Source organism: Rhagoletis pomonella, unplaced genomic scaffold, assembly GCF_013731165.1.
Source record: "Rhagoletis pomonella isolate Grant_MI unplaced genomic scaffold, Rhpom_1.0 Rhpom_scaffold_00007, whole genome shotgun sequence".
NCBI lineage: Eukaryota > Metazoa > Arthropoda > Insecta > Diptera > Tephritidae > Rhagoletis > Rhagoletis pomonella.
In genome coordinates, this window is record NW_023458561.1 from 56,694,759 (window position 1) to 56,708,683 (window position 13,925).

General features: G+C 35.8%; 1 protein-coding gene across 5 annotated transcripts in view; it reads right to left on the minus strand.

The window, feature by feature from the left end:
• LOC118743138 (neogenin) overlaps positions 1-13,925 on the minus strand; it is a gene marked incomplete at its 5' end in the record, with an annotated part of 258,584 nt that overhangs the window by 65,191 nt on the left and 179,468 nt on the right.

Below are 13,925 nucleotides of genomic sequence, written 5' to 3' on the forward strand. Positions count from 1 at the left end.
TTATGCACTTTATTATACTAAGATTGAATGGGCTACAAAAATGCGTACCAAATTTTTTCTTAAGATTATGTTAAAAAGTAGGAAATTATTGTGAAACTTTGCAGAAGTTTTATAATTTTCGCACAAAGTTGGAAACTTGGATTTATATGGTTTTTGTTATAGCTCAATAAATATTAACAAAAAAAAAAAGAGAAAAATAGTCGAAAAGTTGTCAAAACGTCGGGGCCCTAGTAATTTGTCCGACCTACATGTATGAGGCCATGGAAGCCAGAGGAATCTATCTACAAACAAATTTGTCTGAGTAATATAAGAAGGAAGAATCTATAAATAATAAATACGTTCTTTTACTGAAAAGTTCAGTGCACTTCTCCGATGCTGCTAACTAAAACTAAAATAATCGTTATTATTTATTTTTATTTTTAACCGACTTCCAAAAAAGGAGGAGGTTATCAGTTCGTCGGAATATATATATTTTTTTTTTATGTATGTTACCGCATAACTTTGCACCACGTCAACCGATTTCAATAATTTTCAAAATTTTTGCAACGGAAAGGTAGTGTCTCAGAGGTGGTCCCATACTAATTTGGTTTAGATCCGATCATTGGATCATGAAATATATAGATATATATATATTTTTTTTAAGTCGGTTTTTTTTTGCTAAAAATTACTTGTTTAGATAATTTTTTTATTGTTATTTTTGTTTCTTATTTTTAGATCATAAAATATTAAAATCGGTCATAAAAACGCAGTTTCCAGCATACTGTTTACAAATATTCGAAACATAAATAAAAATCCAAAATAACGATTACTAAAGCCCACATCTAGCGACTATTCTTTGGACGAATAACAAAGATGAAAAAAACTAAGATTTTGCAAAGATCTAAAAATAAAAATTTTGATATTTAACGGGTATTTTCGGTTCTCGGTTTTTACTTTGTGCCCATAAACCAACCTAATTCAGAGGTAATGAGCCGTTAAATATTGCAATATAATTTAAAATAAATTTTCCACTCCTCTTCTAGTCTAATTTTGCGAAGTTATTCACCACCCCTAGTAATAATCTACACCTAAATTAAATAACATAGCCATAACCTGCGGATTTTCAACTTCTCAAATTTTGTAAACGGAAGTTGTCACCTCAAATCCCTAGTGGCTTCTTTTCAGTATTTCATTTCACATTTTTCACCTCCGCAATTAGATTTTCTCATTTATTCCTGGTATTTCCGCAAACCGTTTGTTAACAATACCCAAATAGGCAACAAAGCATAAACAACCCAAGAGGATTGGAAATATTCAATTTGACACAAATTGGATAAGTCAATATGTTGATTTCATCACAAAGTTCCTGGGAATTTTGCTGCAGTTTTTTCCCGTTTTTTTTTTTTTTATCATAAAAATTGATTTTCATCATCTCATTTATATGCACATTACCGAATGTCTCGGCAACGCTTAATTGGACGAAATGCCGATTGAGAAAATAGATGAGTAAAAATAGAAAAATAAGAAGAGGAACGAATAAATACAAAAAATGCATAGATACGGATGCTACCAGAAAAATTGGTATGTTGCAGGCGGACGATGTCAAAAGAGGAAATAACAAACGGAATATGATGAAACTCCAACGCAATGTGGCAACAACGTGGAGATTGTCTATGTATGTATGTATGTACATATATGAAGCTGCTGAAGTTGAAATTTGTAACCATACGCAATTGCAGTAAATGCAAAAAAAAACAATTACTTTAAATGTGGAAAAATGCATACAAAATATGCCGAATGAAAATGCAGTCTACATACATATATGTATATGTATGTGTGTACCAAAAAAAAATCACTGATTGAAATACAGACATAGTATATACATTAGGGCTGTGCGATTATTCGATTACTCGAGCAAGTTGGTTAATCAATTATAAGGTTAATCAATTACTCGAGTAATCAAGATTTTGATTACTCAAAACGATGATTAGTCGAGTTAATTGAAATATGATTACTCAAAAAAAAATAATTTTGCTCGTTAAAAGAGTTTGCTTTGGAAAATGCTTATTTTCTTTTTTACATTCTGTATATGAAAATAATTTTTCGTTTCAATTTTTGAAAACAGAAACGATGTTTTCAGAGCATCAAGGAACTTCAACTACTTTATATGTAAAGAGTTGAAATGTTGATTACTCATTTTACTCGAAATGTTGATTAATCATAAAGCAAATTACTCAAATATTTTTGTTTTTGGTTAATCAAAAATCTTGATTACTCGAGTAACTGAACTTTTGAGTAATCATAATTTCCAATTAATCGAATAATTGAGTTATTTACTTTATGATTAATTAAAATTTTGAGTAATCAATTAATCGCACAGCCCTAATATACATACATATGTACATACGAGTACATTAATAGATGGTATGTTTGTACAAATCTACAAATTCTTTAACAAGATAAACTACATATGTTAAAATATCTAGATATGGAAATGAAATGAGCAGCCGAAGCAGCAGGCTAGGCTGGCTGGTTTGCTTCTACGACTTTGGATGTGCTTCAAGTTGGGTGGCAAGTAATCAGCCATGTCTAGGGTATTGTAATTAAATATGACCATAATGATAATCTTCGACATTCTTGCTGATATTTGGTTTCTTGTTGCTGTTATAGAATGTTGTTTGTTGGTGAATTACCTGCAAAGAGAAGAGAAAAGAAAGAAAAGTTAAAGAAACGCATTCTTGTTTTGTAAACATAGATAGCTTTTATTAGAACTAAGTAAAAGCTTAAACAGCCGGCAGTGTTGATCCGGATTAGCTCGGACTTAATCCGGATTAACTGCAGTTAATTCCCGAGGTGATCCGGATCAACGTTGCCGTCTGTTTATGCTTTAAGAACGCATACTGGCACTTTACCGGTAGAGAACTTGTTTAAAAATAATCGTTTTGGTGAATTTAAAATGTCCGTTCTACAAATAAATTTGGATTTCATAGGAAGAAAAATGTATAAGGCAAAATACACGATCTATTCAAAAAAATTATAAGCCGACCTACCGTAGTACAAACAAACGTACATATCGACGGCGGATTGGAAGATTGACTTATCTCGGCCGCGAGCTCGAAAACGTGCTATCTCAGAAAACTTTTCATGAACGAAGCTCTATCTCCGCTGTCGATTTAAAAACCTCCGATATCAACATATTTTCAATATATTTTTAATTGAGTTAGGGTATTTTTGAACCAACTTCTGATATAGGGAATTTTTTAATCAAATTCTGAAGTAGAGCGTTTTCGAACCGGCTGCCGAGGTATATAGATCGATCTTCCACTCTGCAGTCGATATACAGTGATTCAAACAAGTGTTCACAAGATGCTTTTTTATTTTTTTTTTTAAATTAATTTTTTGTTATATTTTTAAATTATGATTCATGCTTTAACCAAAACCGTATAAATTAAACCTTATACTAAATCTAAAAAAATTCCAACAAATCTTTATCAACATTTTGAACCTAATCACCTTCAATCAAACACTTTACCTTGGAAAATACTACGTAAATAAAAATTTTTGATTTTTAATTATATTGAAGAATAAATGGTCACTGAATATTAAGTCCGGACGAATGCCACTAAATTAACTTCATTTAAGTGTCGGTTTTGTAGACCTTCGGGGTGATCTTCCTGAAGCCATAGTTAGACTATAGACTAGTTGGCGCTACACTAGAATTATTGCTCGTAGTGTGACCGGAATCTAAGTTCCCGCCAAAGATCGCGATAAGATACCAGACATGTTGTTCCTGCGATAAAAACCAGATACCACATTCCCAGCTTTCTCACGCCGCTCGTGAATCTGCAGTTCAACCAAAAAAATAATCAACTATTTTCGCTAACAAAATCTCAAAAAATTATTGTATTTTTCTCAGGCGCGAGTAATTAATGATAGGAAATGTCCGAACACCTGGCCAACTGGAAAGCGAATGGACATTGACGCGATCACCTTGATAATTTGTCAATTTGCCCTATAGTCAGATGAGAAATGCGTCCGGGCACAATTTTTCAATTCCATTTCGAATAGAAAGAGAAATTTAATGAGTTACAAAGTAATGGAAAATTTTTGCGAAAAAGAAACTATTCATTTTGTCGTCGCTAAATCAAATAGCAAAAAGATCGATAAGCGTGAAAAAATTTACAAATCGCTGCAGGCGTGAAATTTTTCACACACACACACACACACCAAACACAAAGTTGCACAGAGTCACAAACGAAATGCAACTGATATGCAACACAATCTAAATCAATGGCTTCAAAAGAAATCTACGTCCACACTTTGTAGTTGCGCATGCGCAAAATGCCAGCGGGCAAGCGCCAGCCAACACGTCGATGAAAACAACATTGCTGACAGTGGACGAAATGCTTTGAAAGAAGAAATTAAGGCGATTAAAAACAGAAAACAAAGCGAAAAAAAACAAGAAAAGAAAAACCGAAAACTTCAGAAAGGAAAAGCGTTTAATCGAACACATAGACACACACACGCGCACACAAAATAATGGCGAAAGCAGCGAGGCAAATGCGCCAGGTGAATCAAATAATTCATAAGAAAATTTATCTTTCGAGTGCCTGATAACAGTAAAAACTAACTACTCTTAGCACTTCGCTTATGTCGGCGTGCGCGCATATAGCATTTTCTCACTTTCCATCATCCGGCCGGAGTGCTCGCAACATGCCGCCATGCCACATTCTCCACTAGACGCGCCGCTTTTGCGCCACGAAGCGATGCGTTGCGATTGATGTATGAGCTCAGATCAGCGCAAATTACCGTAATTTACCATCACATCCTATTTTCCACTGTCGGCCATATGCATTCATTCACTCACTCGCTCATTCACACAGTTGGCCAGTTTGTGGATGGATCACAGCTTGCCATCTTGGGGAACCGGTCGATTTTTCCACAACAGTCGACAGACAGCGTGTAAGCAGCGATAATCAGTCATCAACCTGTGGGCTATATTTGCTCAGCTTATTTTTGCTTCAAATGTATTCGTTGCAGCTTCCTTGGCGGGGTGGGATGTCAAGCGCTATACTGACTGTTGTAAATTATTGATTATCTTGCGCGTCAAGATATTCGTTCTGGGAACGCTTAAATTTTCACTGATAACTAATTTGCACTCAACTGTTTTGGGATAATGAAAAATGATGTGCCTAAATTTTGAACTTTGAGGAAAGTTAAAGCGAAGTTTTGTTGCGAAAAGCACGCAATTACATACATTTTTTACATATTTTTAACTCCAAGAATATGGGCATATTCACAGTGCCCTAAGGCGACAAAGCTTTTGCGAATCCTGCAGGATTCTACTCTGCGTCTGGTACTTAGTATTGCTTAGGTGGTGTTAAGAGCTAAAGCCATTGATGAAGCTTCTAGGAAAAGCATGAATCCAATCTCTATCTCTTTAATTGACGCTTTGATCGCCTACCCCATTTCGGCCGTGTCCAATAAATCACCCTAGTCGTTTCTCTTCTATGCCTACTAATGGCAGTTGTAAATGTCACGTCACTATCTACGTTGTCTTTGCATCGAAGAGGCCTTCCTCCCTCCTCTAGAACCAGCGGCCATCGCTGTGTACATATACTGCCATCAAGCCACTGGAGCCGCGAATTTAAATTCGCTTCACTATGTCTTTATCGTTGTCAATCTCATACAGATTAGTGTTTTCACCATCACCCAGGCGTTAAGGAAGATTGTTCTTCGTCTGGGGTTCCAAGCTTTGCGTTAAAGGCCTAACCTCATGGCAACCATTCGTTTTAGACTTCTCTAAAGTACCTCTCTTTCTGGCGCCAGCCGAAGTTCAACCCACTTAGTACTACTTCTGGCGCATGGATGGCTCACGTAGATCTTGGGCATGATAACATGAGATGGTGTTGGCAATTGTCCGGCCGTTTGCTCTCCGGGGACTAGTCGAATGCAGTGGACGAAGCTGCAAACTTGTTAGAATGCCGCACTGCGGACAGCGTCAGGATGCCTTTGGACGTCGGCTGAATGCCATCCTCATAACGAGGGCTCAAATGCTTTCTGCAGGGGAGCACAACAAAATGCACAGCAAAGAGTATTTGGTGGGTTATTGAGGAAGAGCCTCACCCAGTCACGTCAGAAGGCATCTTTTCGAGTATATGGGCGCGGTCCGCACTTACATCGAACAACCAGTTTACATGTTAGTTCAATCCTACTCAGCTAACACCTCTCTCCATCGGGGCCGACTCAGTGAAACGTCTCGTTTCCTGGTAGTTGAGCTTGGCGACAAACCCCAACAAAGCCAGCCTAGCTTAGAAGTGTGGTTAGAACAAAAACATGAAAAAGTGGAAGCAATCGTAGGGTTTGAGTATAGTAGAACAGCCCTCATAAGGCACACTATACCCCATTGCAACCCAGCATGAGCCTTGTGCTAAGAGCTAAGTTCGTAATGTAAAGATTACTGAGTTAAGGACAATGACGTCCAATTCGGCAGATCATACACGCGGAGTTTAGAGACCTCAGTAAAATCGGTGTGCTTATATCTCTTTTTATTAATTCTTTTGGCGCCGCGCTGTCCTCATTCAGATCCTACAGCGTGCTGGGCTGCACTCTTTCACTTTCGATGAGTTACAGCTGCGACAGTAATTGTTGTAGTTCAGTCCCATTTTAGCTGCGTGAATATCTTGTGAAAACAGCAGAGAGTATAAACATGCGCTTTCTTTTGAGCTCCTCAGTTATATATAAATGAAGCGCTTGTAAAGTAGAAGGAATGCCACAAACTTCTGTGGCCCGTACATGATGGCAGATCCGTCTACCTTCGATGAGACAAATTTTGTTAAAGGTAAAAGGACTACGCTTAATTAAACTCACAGGCATAGCAACTCTTTTTTCTCGTAGAATTTCCAGCGTCGAGCTAGCCTCTCAGTCATTTCAATTACGTGAAAGGTACGATATCTTGGCATCCAGACAATATCTGCCAGCTAAGGTCGTATAATAGACTCTCTTGAGTATTGTTTTAGTAGACATAGATATATAGATCTAAGAGTAGATCGCCAACTTGTTGCAGGAGAAACTAATGATATTTGTTCTAACGGTCGGTCGTTATTTGGCCAAGGCAGTTCCGCAAGCACTTGCTGAATCTGACATTGAAATATGAGACACGACGCAAGCGCCAACTCTAACAAGCATCGTTTCAACTCGGTTTAAGGTAAATGTAAAATAAAAACCTAAAATTTGTTAGTGAAGAAGACTAATTTGGTCTTAAAGGGCTTTGCTCTTAGTCCAAAACCATCTGCCTATGAACTCACCTTACCTTCTTTGGAGGGCTGAAAACGTCCCACAAATGCACAATTCGAATCAAATATACATCATATCTTACGCATAAGAACATTTAATCCGAACTCAACATCCGTAAAGCTCCGTATACCATAAAAATCATGTCATCCCCGCACGTGCCACGAACCAAATTCGAACGAAAAAATAGTTTTGGTATAAACACATTTAGGCACGCATTAAGCGTTAACCGGTCTACATATGGGCATAGCTCTTTTGGCGCGTTGACAATGCGATAAATGCGAAATATTCGCCTTGAATGAGCCACGTTAACTAACCGACTTCTACGCCTGCGAAAAAAAAATAGTAAATTTTGCCTTCAGCTATTCAGAGGCGCATTTCCAGACGCAAAATTGCATTATCGCTGCTCATAACAATAAATTTTCAACTTGTTGCGAGTGGCATCGTCTGTGCGAGCCATAGCATGTACATACATACGTGGCATGCAGCAAATGTAGCGAATCGTCGAAAAGAATGCAATCAAAGTGAGTCTTTACGCACTTTAAATTGTTGCTATAATAAATGAGAATTTATTGTGGTCGCCTTTGTTCTGTGCATTTTTTTTTCTTTGGCACAAACACATTTCTTGAAATTTATTGATCAACTTGCTAAAGGGGCTGTAATTTTGTTGCATAAATGGAATTACTTAAAAAGACTGGTTGTTGAATTTTTTTAAGGACGACTATTTTTTATCGCCCACATTTTATGTGCACTTTTCTAAGCCATACAAAATTTATCAACTTTTCCAGTTCGAATTTTTATATAACCAAAAACTTATGTCTACATTTCAAATTAACACACATTTTTATCCAGTTTTGAATATCCAATAATATGAAATTTATCAAAAATTCATGACAAGCTTTAAATAACCACAAATTTGTGTTCAGTTTTTAAAATACCAAAAATCATCTCCATTTCATATAACCACAAATTTATATCCAGTTTTGTTTAACAAAAATTGCATATCCAGGTTTTAAAATACGAAAAATGATGACCATAATTTATACATAAACTTTTTGTACGCAGGTATGAAAAAACTCGTAACTTCTACAGTTTTGATGTTTCCATTCTCAAATTTTTACAGCGTACCCCATAAAGTTTGACAACTATTCAGGTTGAAAAAATAAAAATCGAACATGGTATAGTTAATAAAACAAAAAAAAAAAAAAAAAATTGAATGCAAAAATATTTTTATTTTAATCTATCTTACACTCTCATGGAAAGCCGAGGTAATCCCCAGGGTAGCGTCTTAGGTCCGTTATTGTTTGTTATCTTTATTAATGATATATCTTCCTGTTTCTCAAAGTGTAAGTTTCTTCTATATGCGGATGACCTGAAGATATACTATGAAATTAAAAATAGAGAAGACTCATTGATTCTCCAGGGTGAGCTTGATAATTTGTACTGTTGGTGTGCGCGTAATCGTTTGTTCCTCAATATTGGTAAATGTCATTATACCTCTTTTGCAAAAGTGATTAGTATTGTTCCAACCTCTTACTGTTTTTCGAATGTCCCGCTAAAATCAATTACTGATTTTAAAGACTTGGGTGTTTATTTTGACTCCAAGCTCACCTTCACCACCCAAATAAACTTTATTGTTTCTAAATCATTCGCGATGTTGGCCTTTATTCGTCGCAACTGCTCGTCATTTTCCGATCCTTATACTCTCAAACTGTTGTATTCGTCTTTAGTTCGGTCGAGGTTAGAATACGCTGTATTTGTTTGGAGACCTTTTCATACAGTTCATGTGAACAGATTGGAGTCTGTTCAGAGGGCTTTTATACGCTTTGCTTTGCGTCCGTTGAAATTTGTAGACCCTACTCCGTCCTATCGTTCTCGTTGTTTGTTGATAAATCTCATGTCCTTAGAGTCCAGGCGTACTTTGTTATCGATGTGCTTTGTCTTTGACATAATTGTCGGCTCTATAGAGTGCTCGCACCTCCTTATGAAAATTCGTTTTAATGTTCCCTCACGTATTCTTCGTTGTAATGAATTGTTTTTTGTGGGTGTTGTTAAAACTGTTTATGGTATGAATGCTCCTTTAAGGAGGACTCTCTCCCAATTTAATGCTTATTCTTCATCTTTAGACTTCGATTTTTCTTACTCAAACTTTACTTTTAAGAATTTACTCATAAGGTACTTGTCATAAGGGTTTCCCTTATTCTATGTATATATTTGTCATATAGTCTGTAAGCGTCCTGTTTGTTGATAATAATAATAATAATAAATAAATAAAATCGATTTAACGTCCTTACTGAATCCATTGCCTTGAAATGTTTAGAATATGTGCTAAACCAATCCTTTTTACATACAAAATGCATGGCTTAAAAGAAATTCACATTTTGTGCCATTTTTGAATTTCTCAAAATTGAACAAATACAGAGAAATAAATAAAGGAGATTGAATGGCCTGCAGCCTTATGTATGTAAATAAAATTTTGCTATACAAATATTGATAGTAAAAATATTGAACGAATGAAACAATAACGGATGAATTTAAAGAAATAAAAATATTAATGCGCCCTTTACTGTTTTGCAGAGATTGAACAGAGATATTTGTATGCAAGTATGTAAGTTTAATTATACCATTTTCTGATGTGAATTCTTATTCTGGGCTTATTTTTCCATACACTAAACAACTGCAAGCAAAACATTCTTCTCGGAAGATTTGAGCTTTTTTAAAATATGATAGCCATGACTACCTACCTATAATCTTAGGGCTTATTTCGATGAATATGTGTATATGTTTGAGTGGATGTTAGTATGCAAAATGCCCAATTTTCCAATTCTCTGAAAAGCAAAGCATTAACTATTTATTGCTTATAGATATTTTCATGTTTACATACTTAAATATACATACATTTATATGTACATAAACCAATGCCGATGCGAAAGTTTATATGCTTGCGTTTAAAGCTGTGCAGCTCAAACATTCATGATATACATATATCCTCAACTACAATACATATCTGAGAGTGACATCCTTAAACCTTTACTATCAGGCGCCTATGCAAACATTTATACATAAATATCTATATCACCCCGTCCCGCCCAATTGCTACAAGCGTGAAGATAATAAAAACGTTTGTGTTATCCTGTTGCCTTAACTTACATACATATTATGCATATGTAGATATGTACTGATGTTTACACAAACACTATTCCCGATTTACTTATTCCTGCAGCCCTTTCTGTCAATTTCTGGCCAAACTCCCACCAGTTACATTTTCAATATCTACATACATTCAACTTACATTCTATTGGTTTACATGCTCATAAGTCTGAGTAAAGCCATTTGGACAACCATTAAATTGACAAAGCAACGAAGCAGTCAACACCGCGCTTTGGGTTATCAAGCGTTGTGTGAGCAGGTCTGCCACTCTGCGAACATATGCACATAGATAGACACATATAATGGCTTTAAAATGTCCAGCAAATATAATTATGCTTGTCTGGGAACCCTATTACTTTTACGTGTATAACACTTTGTGACTACAGTACGCCACCAACGCTACCCATTTCAGAGGCACTCAGACTACGTCTCCCTAATATACCAGGAACATTTTTATATCAATTCACGTACATAACCCAGTAAACTTGCTACCCAGCCGAGATATACATATGTACATAACAGCAAACCCAGTAGTCATCAGTGTTGCCAGAACTTCTCCATAGAAGAAGTTAAACAGGCTAAATCAATATTTGATTTGTAGCAAAAAAAAAACGGCAGGGATATTATTTTAGTGACCATTATATTTTCATAACAATCTCATGTTTAAAGAGCGATAAAATGATCGCGTGAACCTGCCAACAAACTCCAAAGAAATTTTGCAGGGCAGACAAAAAACAACTATTAGTCTTTGTTTGTTGATAACAAAGTAAACCTGATATATAAATGCTTAAATACGTACTGTTTAAATTTATACGCAATATTTTGTGAAAAAAATAAAGAGCTAAAAGTTGTAGGAAATGCTAGGAAAAAAGCTAGAAACTAAACAGAAAATTTCCCAGCTAAAACCAAATAAAAAGGGTTAACCTGTAATTATGCTAGCAACTACAGTGTTGAAAAACTAGCTCTGTACAACAGTGCAGAACAAATAAATAATATAAAAAAACTTTTTAATATACAAATACGAACCCTGTTGCATGCGCCCCACGCTTTTCATTTTCAATTTCATAGATTGTTTATAATGACTTTTGCTAAAATTTCAAAATCAAAAGTTATCAAAACAAATTCTATGGGACTGAGAAATATTATTTTCTACTTTTTAGTCCTGTCTGAATAAAATTTTGCAATAGATATTAAAATAATTCAACGATATTAATAGAAAGGTGCACACACATGCATTTACATATGTATGTACATACAAACATGCACCAATTAATTTTATTTAAAGAAATGGCGTGTCGTCTATTTCCGCTGTAGCAAACGTAGTACATAGGGCGACATCTAGATGTCATCTACCTGGCCCTATTCACTACAGATGTCGCCCTATGCACTATGCGGAACTTTTCAAAGCAAAGGTTTTATGGTGTCGGACACACAACATTGAAAGTTTCTGGATCCACAACATTGAAAGTTTCTGGACACACAACATTGCAAGTTGATAAAACCGTTGTAAAATAGATACAATTGATCTGCTCTTTATAAAAAATCGAGGATTCCGCGCTTTGAGAAATGCTCTTCCAATTACAATGACTCGTAAATGTTGGCTGGGTAAACTCATAAATATGTATTTATAAATAAAGGAGTCCATATGGTATACTACGTATGTATGTATAGACATATGTACGAAATATGTAAACTCTTCACTTCACTCAACTGAAGGCGTCAATTTGACTGTAAAAAGCAGACATGACTGCACATTGAATTAAAACATCATTGCACCCTCAAATCGCCCATGGATGGAAAGACATATGAATATAGTATATTAAATATATGTGCATATATGTATATACTCGTACCATCATCACTGCCAAAGGTCCTAAGTAACATTTTTTTGTAGAAATATTTTTCATTAATATTCTGCTAATTTGCGCCCACATACACACGCGGACTAAAGGTTAAGGTCCTGGGGGATTTATTTCGCCTCCGAAAGCGAATGTTTGCAATTGCCTATCGAAGAAAGAGCGCTTTCTTCTTTCTTATAGATGTGAATTTTGATAGATTTCTTATTAAGATGCCTATATGTATCGGTTACACGTTTTCTCTATTGTAGTACCAACGATAAGTTTTTACCTACAATTTAGGATAATCTCCATTTTATCTTCTTAGAGCATTGCAATTGAGGATACCAAAAATAAAAACATTTACGGAACATGTGACGTTTTTTATAAAACGAGCATTAAATAAACAAAAGAAAAATGGTCAAAGCTGGTGAAAATTTCGCAGTGATATCGTTTTATTGCAAGCTTCTATGAATATTTCACAAAATAGTAAGTTTAATTCTATTCATGTGCTTTTAAAAGTTACCTGCTTCATACAGAAGCTCATTTTATCCCACTCCAGACAAATACTAATCAACTAATAACTTTACCATACAATTATTACACTTAACTGATAAAGTAAAAGCCTTAACTCCGCTGTTAGTCCTCCGTTCATTGAACTCGCAGAAAATTCTTTTTTTTTAGTTTTCTTTTTAATAAATCAACGCATTACAAATTATGGTACTTACTCCACACAAAATCAGTCTTCCAGGTAATCTCGAAAGTAGAGTACTCGCTTAAAATGCACAGAATTTGTGCCGCCGTCAACAATTTACGCCAACATATCAACTACAAATGCATTAATTTCATTGAAACTCGAGCAGAAAATGGTACAGTGGATGCTGCTCCCTCTCGTTAGCTCGCAGAGTTTTGTACCCAAACCTCGTAAGCGCCCAGGCAGCCAGCCAGCCACCCACTAATTTTTGTAGTTTGCTTTGTTTTCGTTTCGTTTAGTTTGGCGTGTTTTTGAAATATGGCGGCTTCAGATTAATTTATGGCTTTGCGAAAGTGTAACAGGCGCAATGCACAGTTGCCTAGAAAGTAGCGGGAAGAGTCATTTACAGTGGCAATAGAAATGTTTACTGCCAATTGGAGGGGGCGAAGAGAAACCTCAGTGCTAAAAGTTTTCAGAAGACTAGCGTTGAGAGTAAGCGGGCGGGGATTTTAAATTGCATCTGCATAGACATCTACATAAATATGTATGTATGTATGTATGCAGTACTTGTGTGTGTTGGTAAATACTACTCACTACCTTTAGGTTGCGAACCCCTCCCAGCCATGGGCAGAAGTTACTGCAACAAAATGTAGAGGAAGTACCTCAAAGCAGCCTGCTTCACACTCAACGGCTTTCATTGTATACGAAGCAAACAATTTCAGTTGTTGCTGTTGCAGGAAATCGGAGTTTATTAAATGAATGCATAAATACTGTGCAAATGGCCTTTGAAGCAGTGCAACGTTGCAGAAGTCCCCAAAAATGGCATCCAAATAAAAGCTTGCCAATTGAGGATTTACGCGCAAGCGGTTACAAAAAAAAAAAAAAAAAGTTTTTGGAACATTTTCTTCTCCTTCTCATAGCAGCCGTTTTTCTTTATTAAATGCCTTTTGTTATTTTTCTTTCAAGTTTATATT